General features: G+C 39.7%; 1 protein-coding gene across 3 annotated transcripts in view; it reads left to right on the plus strand.

The window, feature by feature from the left end:
- The window catches only part of LOC306841785 (up-regulator of cell proliferation-like), a 162615-nt gene that overhangs the window by 64908 nt on the left and 83621 nt on the right, over positions 1 to 14086 (plus strand). The gene's annotated exons all lie outside the window — the stretch shown is intronic.

Below are 14086 nucleotides of genomic sequence, written 5' to 3' on the forward strand. Positions count from 1 at the left end.
TCTAGTCCTAGTTTTACTGAAGGAACTGTTTTAGAAGTAACCGTGCATTATGAGTCCTTTTCCTACACCTTTCATTAGTTAGTTCAACAACAGTGTCTTATATCAGTTCTCTTAATTTCAGAGGAGTTTTCATTAATTATCCTCAGGTCTTTTTTAGGGAAAAGATTTTATTCTTTGTCACAAAAGAAGTAAAAAAAGAAAGAACATCAAAACATATTGAACACTTGTTTTTATAGTTATGTGCTTAAAATTGAACATACATATTTCACATTCCCAGTTCCTAAGAGTAGGGAGACCACAGTCTGTGGCGCCCTCCAGTGTCAGATTAAGAAAAAGACAAGGAGAAAGATGAGACAAGTTCAATACCTTGTTTCTAATCTCACTGTCATTTGTCTGTTGACATGTTTTAAAATGTTTTAGAACGGATCACTTCCTGCATACCCACAGTTTTTAATAACAGTCCTCTAATGGGTTAAACTTTCCCTGTTAAACAACATATATGAAACATTTGTAGATTGATTTATGCTCATCCTCTGTATTGTTTTTTGATGTCTACATTTAAGGCTGTGAGGATTTCTATTCTCCACCAACGTGATGTTTAAACACCTTTATTGCACTTTATCTCTCATCTTTTCCCCTGAATGTTTCCACCTAAAACCACATCAAATCTCTCTCATTTCAAATGTGTTTCTGCAGGCTCAAATAGAAGCATCTATGCAGTTTCTCATGAATGCAGCCCTCCCCTCATAAAGAGACACAGGTTGGTGGGCGCTGGTGGAACAGTGGTTATTGTGCGAATCCCCATGTATCAAGGTCCTCCTCGTGGGCGGCCCGGGTTTGAGTCCAGCCTGTGGCTCCTCTCCCACACGTCAGTCCTCACTCTCTATCCCTGATTTCCTTCTGTCTGTTTTTCAATCATTGCTGCCGGCTGAAAAGGAAAGATTCTTAACATATATCATCATAAACTTCTTCACATGTCTGACATTATGTTTTGAAACATGCCACAAGATGGATCAGTGAGGTTGTAACAAAGCTGATAATACTGTAATGAAAGTTTTAAATAACAGTGGCTATGAGAAAATGTGAAACGTGTTAAATTGATGATTGAGTTCTGCTTCACAATGCCAGCAGATGGCAGGCTTACACAAATGATGGAGTGCCCCTTCTCAAACCTTCTTTTACACTCATTGGAAAAGATCAATCAATCAACCTTTGTTTATATATCGCCAATTCATAACAAATGTCAGCTGAAGACACTTTACAAAAGAGTATGTAAAAACCTCACTCTTCATTATATTATCTACAAAGACCCAACATTAATCCATCATGAGCAAAGCACAAAACTGCATTTAGTAAAGTTACAGTAGGAAGAGAAAACTTTAAGAGGCAGTAACCTGGAGCAGAACCAGACTCATGATGATCAGCTGTCTGTCAGAACTGTGTTGATCTTGGAAAGTGGGATTAGAGGGACATGCAGAAATAAAGAGACGTGTTCAGCAGCAGGCCATCCCCACCAACGATCCAGAAGAACCTTCAAGACAAGACAACTCAGGAGGTCCCAGAAACGGTTAGTAACTTACAACTTACATAGTACATGAAGATTTACAGACAGTGACATGAAGAAACATGATGTGAATATATATATATAGAGAGAACTAGCACACAGGTCCAGAAGTAATCAGAAGTAACCCATTCATAAACATGCATACACCACAGATGTAGCGGTGGGAGCAATTCAGGTTCAGTGACTTACCCAAGAACACATTGGACATGTTGTTTCAGGAGCTGGAGATCGAACCCTCAACCTTCCAGTTGAGTGACAAACGACTCTCCCACTGATCCACAGCCGCCCTTCTAGATGGTTAATATGGCACTATTAACTCTTTAAAGATAAGATGTTACCTGACCATTAAGAGCTCTGTAAGTGAGAAGAAGGATTTTAAATCATTATATTCTGTTTACTGATTTAATAAAGAGACAGAATCAGTAGACTGGCTATGAATGTCTTTAATGTTTCCCAGATCAGAATCACAGCATACAGTGTATAATAACTTCTAAAGTAAACAGAAATATCATCACCTCATTTATTTATATAGTTTTACTATACTTTTTTTAATAATCATCTTTTTTTAAATTCCATTATTTAACATTTTTCTTCATCTCAAGTCTCGGGTTTCTGCGTCCAACAAAGAATGTAAAAACAAGTCAACAGGTGCAACTTTTCAATGGAGACCAAGCAGAAGATTATAGTGAACAAAGTGTTGAAACAAGTTAGTAATTGTTGGGGTTATTAACCACGTGCTTGTTAGCACGACTGACTTCAGACTGGATCTTTAAATCAAATCAATGACATGGGTTCATCTTGTTTCTGACATGTGAAAACAAATTCAATGAACATCTGTCCACATGTGTGTGAACCAGCGGGCTGCACTGAGTGTCTTTACAGCACAGACAAAGCTAAGTGTGCGACCACGAAGCTTCACACAGCCTGATCCACTGTTAAACAAACACGCTCCGAGTCGGACAGGATTTTCAGATTTCCTTCACATTTCATCCATCTCGCCGCTGATTACACCTGAACTGTTCCCTGCTACATGACATCACATGTGAAGGTCAACACAACCTCCATAACCACAATGCAACACAGTGTGTGGAAGGAAACACATCACACCACCAGGGTGATCTCATACGAGGAGTTGAGGCATCTTATGGTATCAAAGCCCTCATGTCTGTCTCACGTGTGATCAAGTGGCTACATGTAAAGATGGCTACATGTGAGGGGAGCTAATATTTACATGGCTGCACTTCTGTTTAGTGTCTCAGCACACAATATTAAATCAGTTAGATAAACTAAGCTGGCTCTTATCAAAGCTCTTAGCCTCACTGATGTCTCCATTAACACTCTGAAGTCAAACAGTTCCTGCAGCTGAGATTTATCAGAGTAAAGTTGGATCAGGTCAAACACTCTGGAAACTAGCACATGCTAACTGCGTCTGATAAGGGGAGATGAATTTGCTACAGTGACTTTCCTGGTTAAATGGTGCTACAGAATGCCCATGTATAAATGGACACGAGAACAAAATGAAATCATTAGTTCATGTCGTGGAAAGTTTGACAAGGTGAGCAGTTTTTATTCACCGATGAATTGAAATCCTCAAGCAAATGGTCATGGCTTTGGCAAACTGCACCTGTTGTCTGTTGTCACAAAAAAGCATTTCATTCATTCACTCAAAAAGAAAAAAAAGAAAAAGATAAACAAACAAGAAACTTAATATTTACAAATATTTTGTCTGTTTGATTCTTACACTTAAAAATGTACAGTTTTGATTCTCCTCCAGATGTTGTGTATCTGTCTCTTTTCAGCCACCCAGTTTGGTATTTTTTCTTCTCATATCCAGTTTCCCCAGGAGAGTGCAGACTGCAGTGAATCTGTCACAACGACTCCCTCTAGTGGTAGTTTATAAAATAGACGAGGAAAAATACCAGAGCAAACTGAATACCTTGTTTCTTCCCTCCACTGGTGTGGTTGTGGCTGTTGTGAGGTTTCTTCACACTCCCTCGTTGCTTCCTGATGCACAGGCGTGAGTACAAAAGGATCTGATCAGATCCTCTGAACAGACCAGCAAGGTATCCTCCTGGAAAACATTGTGGGTATAAAGACGACCATGCCTTTGAATGTCCATATATGTCCTCTCTTTTGATTTTGATTTCAACATTTAAGGCTGTGAGTCTTTTCCCAGTCTCCTCCCAGAGTCTGTTTTCCACAGCGTGCCCCCTCCCTTGCACTCCCGTCCATCATCTGTTGTAGCACACCCAAGTCAGTCTTTTTGTGTTCTACATTGTGCACATTTCACTTTGAGGGCTTATAAAACCTCTGACAGGAGCAGCCAGGTATACATCTCCCTTTCCAAGCCTCCCCCTCCACCCTGTTAGGCAGTAATAAAATTGAAAACAAACAAACAGGCTAAAGCTAGAGCACAAGCAAAGACAGCACCGGTGACTAACTTCTCCCATACTGAAAGTCAGCTACTATGTGTTCTTGTGGGCTCAAACAACAGCACAGCAGTTCAGTTAACATAATGTATTAAGTTTAACTCATGACCCACGTTTTGAGATCCATAGTCTGGAATCAGAGGGGGACAGAACTGAGCTGTAGGCCTGCACATGTTTGAGCACAATCAGTCACAGCTGTTGCTGCTGTGTTGCTTTTACCCTGTTTAGGAAATCCAAGTCCCTTTTTCATTTTGCAGCGCTGCAAGCCGTGAAGGTCCACAGGTTACCCTCGGTGTGCTTAGAGTTTCATTTACAACTGAGAAGCTCACAAAAAGCTACTAGCTTAGTGAGCTAACCCTTGAATGTGAGGATAAAAGCAAAGCTGAACTGAGGTCAGAAATTGTGTAGAGCAGTGCTGACAAGTCAGGTGTTCTGTGATTTTGTGGGGAAGCAGGGGCGGTGTGGGTGATCAGAACTTTATGGGTGTCACCTTTAATACAAAGTAAGTGTAGTCATGGAGGGGGAAAAGAGTGTGAGTGAGTGATGTAACAGTGGAGGGTGCTTGGATATTTGGAGTTTTTATCATGAATGCAATCGTACCTGTCTTCCTCTCTATCTCCTTGCTTTCTAATTAGCAGGTCTGCACACATGCACACACATTCTCTCACACGCACACATCTACTAAAATGCATGGGCTGGAAATAGGGGTGCAGACAGGAGGAGGAAGGTGTTCGTAAAATAGCAGGGGCTTTGTTCGTCTGCATCACTGAAATACAAAAATAATTCTGAACAGGCGGGCTACAACAACACATTTGGTTCCTTACGTACTGTCGCAAGAGCGCGGGGATCTTGGCTAAGCAGTTGGCGGTTTTAGGAATTATTTTAATATCCTAGTTTGTTGCTCTTATTTACTACTTGACCTTGAAACCTCTACCCTGCCTCACTTTGATTGCTTGGTCTGGGCCGAGTGTGAATCTCGTCAGGAGGACCAATAACTGCCTTTCATAAAGATATCGCTGCTGCCTTGAACTAGAACATCACTATTGGTTATTAGGAGCGGTTAAAGAAATACACATTTTATTCAGCTTTTATACCTTTAAAGTTATTGAATTATTACAGTTTTGAAGTCATTCCCCTCTATGGTCAGATCATAGGCTGTTAGCACTGGGAAGGCCTCTTTCGCAGCCGTTACCTGGAGGGGACTCTCCTTGGGTCTCTCACACCCTAGTGGGTCCTAACCACTTTAAAGCGGAGTGTCCCTCCCCAGTCTATGCTTCTCTCTCTGGTATTGGAACAATGGGGACAAAAGGCTTCTTACCTTAGTCTTCTATCCCTTTGGTCCGTCGTCGTCCAACAAGAGGAAAATATAAGATCTAAAAGGAAAAGGGTTTTTGTTGGAAAGTCCTTACAATGGAAGGTTTCCTTTTATTTTATAATAACACAGTTGATTAAATACAGAGATTACAAAATAATACAAATCCTACAAAAGAGAGCTATTCTCACAGTGAGTGACTAAAGTTAAATAAAAAAAATATAAGTCAGTTGATCACAGTGTAGAGCAAAAGTCAAGTCCCAACAAGGAAGACTGAACTCGCCAGAGAAGCTTGTGCTTCCCTCCTATATACTATGGTTGACTCTACATTTACATCATGAAAATGTAAATATTCATTTTGGGTTACGTCAAAAGGAATGTAACAAAACAAGACATATATGGTTATATGTGTGTTTCTCATGCAGCTGCAGGACACTCCCTTATCTCTAACAGGGCACTTCTACGCACCCCACTATGTGAGCAGTCCAGTACCCCCAATAAGATTTACAGCCTGCACTTACACAAGCGGTTTTATGACCGCCAACTAGTCTAAAACATAATAATATGACACTCCTTACAATGTTATAAGTACACATTATGCATGTAACACATGTCAACTTTATATGATAAGGTTTATAAAAGTAAAAAATGACTATTGTGATTAGCTAAATTCAGCCTGAACTCAGCTTGAGTGAAAATTCCCCTGTGAAGGGGTAAAAGTGTCAGCCGAGCTTTCAGCTGTTGACAATGAGCAGTGTCCCTTGCTTCAGTGTGGTGTGGTGAGGTGAATCATCTGGGATCTTTCAACAGTACGCTAAAAAACAATCATCTCTATGCAGTTGGGAAAAGTATTTACTGTAAGATGAAGGGCTTCCTGTTGGCGTGCTGCATTCCCTGATGGGAGAAAAAAAAAGGCTTAAAAACAATACGGAGAAAATGAATAGAGGAGTGTGTTCACAGTTGTTTTGACCCCAACATCTTTTGAGATTGATGGCAATGACATTTTTCAACAAATGAGTGTGGAGACTGATAGAATAATAGGCCTCTTTCTGCTTATACTCAATGTGTTTACTGCAATAAAGTGTTGTTGATTAAATCTGATAAGGTTTTATCACCCAGTCCAAAGGAATGGTTTGATATCCACAGTATGAATGATTTTTGCTTACCTTAATATCATACCAGTTATCTTATCATGTTTAACTCTAGGTTTGTGTGTGTTAATAAAATTGTCTGACTTTTCAGTATATAAAGGTGTTTGTGTGAAGAGGGCTTGCAAGAGTGATTGCATATTCCAACATGTCTTCAATGTGTCTTCGATGTGGCCCAATCACTCACCAATTCAAACATAGTTTTAGTTTAAAGCCCTGAACAGTTTATCCATCACCCCCTTTTATATAGTTTCAATGAGCCTTGTTAGTTAGTCACATAAATGGTCTTCTCCTTAAAAAGAATTGGTTACTCGACTAGATGTCAGTTGATGATAAGAAACAGGCCAGGTATGAAGTGTCTTCCCCTACAGATTGGACAAAGGATCCGGGAGTTTGATGCACCAATGAGAGAACCACACATCAAGAGACGCATTTGGAAAGCTGCCCCAATTGGAGGAAGGAAACTGCACATTCTCGAATGCATTATTTGGTTAGATATTCTCTGTCTAGTGTATAAAAGGGTTCAGGGAAAGATAGTCGGGGCTCAGACTTCGCGAACTGACCAGATATCTGTCTGTCGTCAGGGACACGTAGTGTTGAACCCAGAGACTCTGTAACTTGTATCCTTGATTCATCGGCTTAATAAACTCTGTTAACCTGTCATTCCTCTCATCCCATCAAAAGAATGCGCAGAGAGGTTCAAGGTAATCATTTAAAGGAGTCAGATTTCTATTTACAACATTTAGGAAAAGGATTAAATAGCCAACTTTTATCCTTCAGTTTCTACAGGGAAACAGTTAAACGTGGATTCTTAATCTTTAACATGTGATGAGCTGTCAGCACTTCTTTTATGAGCCAATATAATAGGTCAATGTATCAACTGTGGGATTAACTACACCCAGAGATCTGGACTTTAGTCACCTGTGTGGCTGATTAAATAGTGCTTAGATCATCAACATAAAATGTAGCCATAAAGTTAACTTAATTTTTTATAAATTGAACCATGTATCCTGCCCCTCAGTGAAATAAATCAGGTTGCTATAATTGATAAAGCTACATCAACATTTTTGGGGTGAAATTTCAAAGGTGGGGTTGTCAGTGTTCTTTGTGGTTTTGAGTTAATGTTACAAACCATGACAACGATTCTAAGTCTAATATTATATTCTAATGTCTATGTTGGGTCTTTGTAGTGTCAAGTTAAAACATTCATAAATTGGTGCTTTACAAATCTTTATAAATCTTTATCTCTGGCATTTTATTACTAATAGGCCTACTAGATAAAGCTATTTAAGTTTAAAAATGTAGCCTCTTATTTCATTTCAAACCTAAATTGACACCAACCGTTTAACCTATTCTGTCTTTCAACTTTACCATTATATGACTCTTATTGTCTCATAATGAATTCAAAAATATGATACAAAGAAGGATACAAAAACAGCTTTGAGCCCTGGCTTTCTCAGAGAGCTCTAAGTATGAACCTACTGTTACCCCATTTACTGTTAACTGTCTCCTCGTTTCCAGTAAACCACATGATCTGCAAATCAAAAGTGAAAGAAATTTCACCAAACTTTATTAAAGGATGAGTGTGCAGTGGAGTCAACACACGATGTGACATGCTTTACTGCAGGACACATCAGGGTTGAGTCCTCTGTGGCATTGAAATGAAAACTCATACTTTAAAGACGTCAAGTTTACGATGTTTCAACTACAAAGGTGAGTTTTCTACTTGATATTGTTTGGAATTTTATCCATGAACGAACGGTGGATGGTAGATAGGTATCTTTTGTTAATTTGATTTATGGTTCTGAAACGGATATTCAAATGTGAAATACACTTGTTAAGTCAATAAGTTCAAAACATACTCAGCAGGATATCTGTGATTTAAACAGAAGTCTATGCAGATACATATTTCATGCTTTCTTGCATCACATGACTGACGGACCGTGCTCTGATCCTATATTGTAAATATTAAGGCTCTGATTGGCCAGAAGTTGTTATCCGTGGCTGTTGAAATAAGAATAATTATGCGTCTTATTCAAATGATTTTTTATTTTTTACAAGCTGGCACAGTTGTCAAAATTGACACATTTAATGAAAGAGGAATTTAACAAAAATGTAATCTTTTTTAATTATTTAAAACATGTCAGAGTTAGAACTTCACAACGGTGATGTGGTCCTTGGCAGGTGACTATAGATGCTCTTTATTGGGTAAAAATATGGAATAGCAATAACAATTCATTAATGCATGTAAACTAACATATACCATTTACCATACACTAACTAATAAAGTTTAACTTAACCTGACGCTACAGGCAACAAATTAATTGACAGTGTGTCATTTCAATAATAGAGGCACACTCAAAAAACATGCCATTTTGTTTTCTTGACGTGATTTTAAATGTCCATTGATATTAAAAAAAACAACAGAATTTTTTCAATTTTATTTACAAGTGAAAGAAAAAACCTACTTGAAAGTCACTGACTCAAATTCACCTTAATGCAGCAAGTATTGATGCATAATCTGTAAAATAGCCTGTCACCAAAACCAATAAAATGGATCACATCAGTCCCATTCTGAGGTCTTTACACTGGCTGCCAGTCTGTCAGAGAATTTTTTTTAAAATCCTGCTGCTGCTTTATAAAGCGCTTAACTGCTTAGGATCACTTTTCACTCAGAATTCAATCTTTCACTCTGCACTGTAACTTTTAATTCCTTCTAAATTTTTCCTTAAATTATTTTTATTTAAATAATTTTTACTTGAACATATTTAAGTTTGAATAATTTTAGTGATTTTTAACTTTTCTGTTTTAATGTATCTTTTCTCTCCTCTGTCATGATGATTTTGATGTCTCGTGTAAAGCACTTTGAATGCCTTGTTGTTGAAATGTGCTATATAAATAAACTTGCCTTGCCTTGTCACAGGCATGATAAACAAACTTGTAAGTAAAATATGGGACAATAGGCTGACAGCATGTTCAAACTTCCAGTTTGCTTTTCAAAGTAAAGCTCACTCTGGCATTTCTGTGATGTACCGTATTTTCCGCCCTATAAGGCGCACCGTATTATAAGGCGCACCTTCAATGAATGACATATTTTAAAACTTTTTCCATAAATAAGGCGCACCGCATTATAAGGCGCTACAGTAGAGGCTTGGGTTACGGTGCTAGACTAAAGCTAGCGCTAGCTCATCCTCTTGCTTCCTCCACTTCCGCACCATTGATTCGTTAATGTTAAACTCTCTCGCTGCTGCTCTATTCCCGTGTTCTACTGCGTGACTGATCGCCTTGAGTTTAAACTCTGTGTTTTAAGCGTGTCTCTTAATAGGAGCCATTTCAGGGTCTTTACACAAACACAAATGGAAATAAAACGCCGTTTTATATATCCCAGCATGCATCGCGCACTACTTCTTCTATGGGGGAAAATTGAGTCGGCGGCTGCTTACTGTACCGTATTTTCCGCCCTATAAGGCGCACCGTATTATAAGGCGCACCTTCAATGAATGACATATTTTAAAACTTTTTCCATAAATAAGGCGCACCGCATTATAAGGCGCTACAGTAGAGGCTTGGGTTACGGTGCTAGACTAAAGCTAGCGCTAGCTCATCCTCTTGCTTCCTCCACTTCCGCACCATTGATTCGTTAATGTTAAACTCTCTCGCTGCTGCTCTATTCCCGTGTTCTACTGCGTGACTGATCGCCTTGAGTTTAAACTCTGTGTTTTAAGCGTGTCTCTTAATAGGAGCCATTTCAGGGTCTTTACACAAACACAAATGGAAATAAAACGCCGTTTTATATATCCCAGCATGCATCGCGCACTACTTCTTCTATGGGGGAAAATTGAGTCGGCGGCTGCTTACTGTAGTTGCGAGACCTGTTGCGGCTCAATATTGTAGCAATTGTAGAGCCAATCGTGGGGTGTTGATGCCGCAAAGCATTATGGGTGTTCAGGACTTTGGTGTAAACCATGAGTGTTTTGGGTATTGCTGTTCATGACTTTCTGCTGTTGGCCACTATCGTGTTATCGTTGAATGTTCTGTCAAAATGAAAGTTCCTGCTTGGGGCAGTATGTGTTGACTGAGTCATAAAGCTCGCCTTTGAGTCATTCTGCCATGCACCTCGCCACAATAATTATCGGTATATAAGACGCACCGGAATATCAAGCGCATTGCCAGCATTTGATAAAATTGTAGGTTATTAGGTGCACCTTATAGGGCGGAATATACGGTAGTTCAACAACCCCTTCCTGTAGCATGTGGAATGGGGTGGGGTTAAGCAAAAGAAGAGATTTGATCCCTCCCCGTCACTGTTCTTACTAGATAGGCGGCCTCTATTAGACAGGTGTGGTCTGAATTTAGTGATATCAACTGCATCTTAGGGTATTTCTCAGGTCTCTTAAATTCCATTCATGTTTCCTTTACTTGCTTCCTTCACTTGTTTGATATACATGGGGTGCATTCGGATTGTCCCTATACTACAGCCCTCCCTTTCTTAGATTATAACTTACATCAACTACACAACAAAAAAACGCAATTTCTCAGGTACTCAAGTCACTATTCCTGTTGTTTATAACATATACATCCAGTAATATCAAGTTAAGTTTACCATCTTTTCTTATTATTCCATCTTCTCAGAATATCAACCTTGCAATTACACTTAATACTGAAATAATATTTCAGAGTATTCACTTTACTGTACCCTGTATTAGTGTTCAGTATAACTGGATAGTTCACATAATGCCAGGCTTCAATAGAAATATAACTAAAATAAATGTGTACCCAGAAACATTATCCTCATCATTTCCTTTGAGATAACAAAAACAAAACTCTCTCGTGTTTGTTTTCACTTTTGTATTTAAACCAGAACATGAGGGTTGGACTACTCTGCCTTTAAGACAAATGCCAGGGATTAGTCTCAATCCATTATGGCAATGTCTGTCTAAGAGATAGTCCACAATGTGAGTTGGCACTCTGCTTGCTCTCTGGGGTATAATGTCCTGTTATGAGGTTTCAACTGGACCTGTGCCAGATGGTTGGGTGTGCAGCCTCTCTCCTGCCACACAGATCAGCACATCTCTCTCTAATTCAGGTGAAACCCACTGCTTCACAAGTGACAAATGACATCTCCTTGCCATCCTTTGCAAGAATAACTGGAGTTTGTCGCCCTGCTTCACTGTGCTATCGTTTGCTCTTCTGACTCTGTCTGCATTAACACGTCCCTTCTCCTTCTTGCAGCATCAGTCCTGCAAACAGTAGCATTCTGTCCTTCAGGGGCCAACTGGTGGGCCATCAACAGTTTAGGAAGCTTGGTTCTGATTTAGCAATTGAATAAGAGCTCTGCTGTACTGTGTCATGTGACACAGTGAGGGGTGCTGCGGTAAGCCATAAGGAAAACATCTTGCTGACTGCGCTAATCTTTGCCTTTAGCATGAGATGCGCGTATGGCAGAGTGTCCTATTCTGTCTTTCAACTTTACCATTAGCCTGAGGCCAATGGTGTGATATGCCAATGTGTGATTTCACAATGAGTGATTCCACTCTCCTGTAAATACATTTTTAAGTAATTTGACAGAAACGGAGAGCCATAGTCTCTGATATTCTCAAACATTTGATTATGTTTGCTGATGTTGGACTCCTGAGGATGCGGTAAATGGACTTGAGCTTGTATAGCGCTTTTCTAGTCTTCTGACTACTTAAAGCGCTTTTTTACACTACAGGTCACACCTACTTATTCATGCCCATCCAGTCACCAATTCCTTTCACACACATTCCTGCATACCCTGACGCAGCAGGGGGAGCAATTTGAACATGTTGGGATAGAACCCTCGATTGAGAGTGTCGTAGAAATTCTCCTTTGCGAGGTGGAGAGTTGCTAAGTCTCAGAAGAATTTCAAACTTCGGCGCTTGAATCAGATCTCTTTAATAAACATGCAGCATGGAGAGGAGGTCGGAGCGTTCTCTGCCGAACCTTCACATTACTAATCCTTTTATGCAATAGAGAGAGCGGAGGTGACCTTACAGTTAACAAATGGTGATCTTTACATTTCTTTGAAGTTCCTGTATCCTGTCCTTCTGGGGACAGCGACTCTGTGATAATGAAATAACATTTACATTTGTATGGTGTGGTCTGAGAAAGAGTATGCCCTCCTGTGGCTCTTTCGCACCTCTGTTCAGACCATTTGGTGGCTCCAGGAAGTCTATGTAATTTCTTACAAGAGACAACTAAACTACCAACTGAGCCACAGCCGCCCCGCTCAATGCTAACCCAAGATGTTCCCCTGAAGGAAATGGTCCACACATGTCGACAAGTGTGGACAATTTGTGTGGACTAACTCTTCTACTTCACGATTAATTTCTAGCGACCACACTTTTGTTCTCAATCTTATTTTTGTTTCTTGACTATTCCTTGATGTCCTTCATGTGCCATTATCAGCGTCTGGTGTTGTGCAATCTGAGAAACAATCATGGAACCTCTAATCACTATTTTCCCAACATTGGAGAGGTCAGTTTTAATTGTTGGAAAAACAGGGTCACATTTAATCGAGTCACCAGCTGATACAGCAGGTGTTCCTAACTCGGTCATATGGGTCACGGATCAAGTTAGAATGGGCGGGCCGTGCTGTGTGTGTGTGCATGCATGAGTGTGCGCTGAAGTGAATGTTGGTGTGTCTCTCAGCGTGCTCCGCGATGCTCACAGTTATGACAGTAAAAAGAGGAGTAGGCTATAGTTGCAGCTACATTAAACACGCTTAATACTCACAGTGTAGTTTTAATGACTTTATGGTAATACATTTACCCGCACTGTGACAGATAAGCCTCTGAAATGTACTCCCCAAACGGAAAATCTACCTGCATACAGTGCTTGGCTGGTGTTGATTTCAGACCCTGTTACTGCGACTCAATTTTTGAAGTATCGATGTGAACCGTGACAACTTTGAATCGATTTCTAACTGCCTCACGATTAATCTTTACATCTCTACTGAGGAAATAGAAACATTTGTAACTAAGTTATTTGCATATCCCATTTTTCACTTAAACACTAGGTGATCGAAACAATAATCGGTAAAATAGCTCGGGAAAGTAGCTTCTGCCATAGCACAATGAAATGTGTCCACTATAGAGAAAAGGCCTAGACTTTTCTTGTGCTGAGCCGAGGGAGATGAGCAGCAGGTGTGAGTTCATAAAATCCTCAGGGCACTTCAGGATGAGGGATAGATAGCTGCTCGTGAACCGCTAAAACGAGCGGTTCACGAGCATGACGAGCATTACAGCTGCTGGATTTTACATCCAAAATGTGGGAAATATCTTTTAAACAAGAGCTTTCTTGCTGATATTCCAGTAGGTCTTCAAACTAGAGCTCAGGAAAGTGAGACACTGCTGTTGTGATCGGAGCAGCGTGCAGCGCCCATCACATTCTATCTGAACGGTCCTTAAATTCATTTTTTCTGCCTTGTGATGTTGGAATTTTTTACTTTTACTTTGTCAAAAAATTAAACAAGTTCTTTGTTATTATGGTTGAGTTTATTGTAATACTTACATTTTTCAAATATATTCTCCTTTTTGTCTAATCACTATTTACTTATTTCCATTTTTTGTAAGATGTTGCTGTGCGCAATGGTGTGACAACAAAGACACAG

The sequence above is a fragment of the Symphodus melops genome (assembly GCF_947650265.1).
Source record: "Symphodus melops genome assembly, chromosome: 20".
Taxonomy (NCBI): domain Eukaryota; kingdom Metazoa; phylum Chordata; class Actinopteri; order Labriformes; family Labridae; genus Symphodus; species Symphodus melops.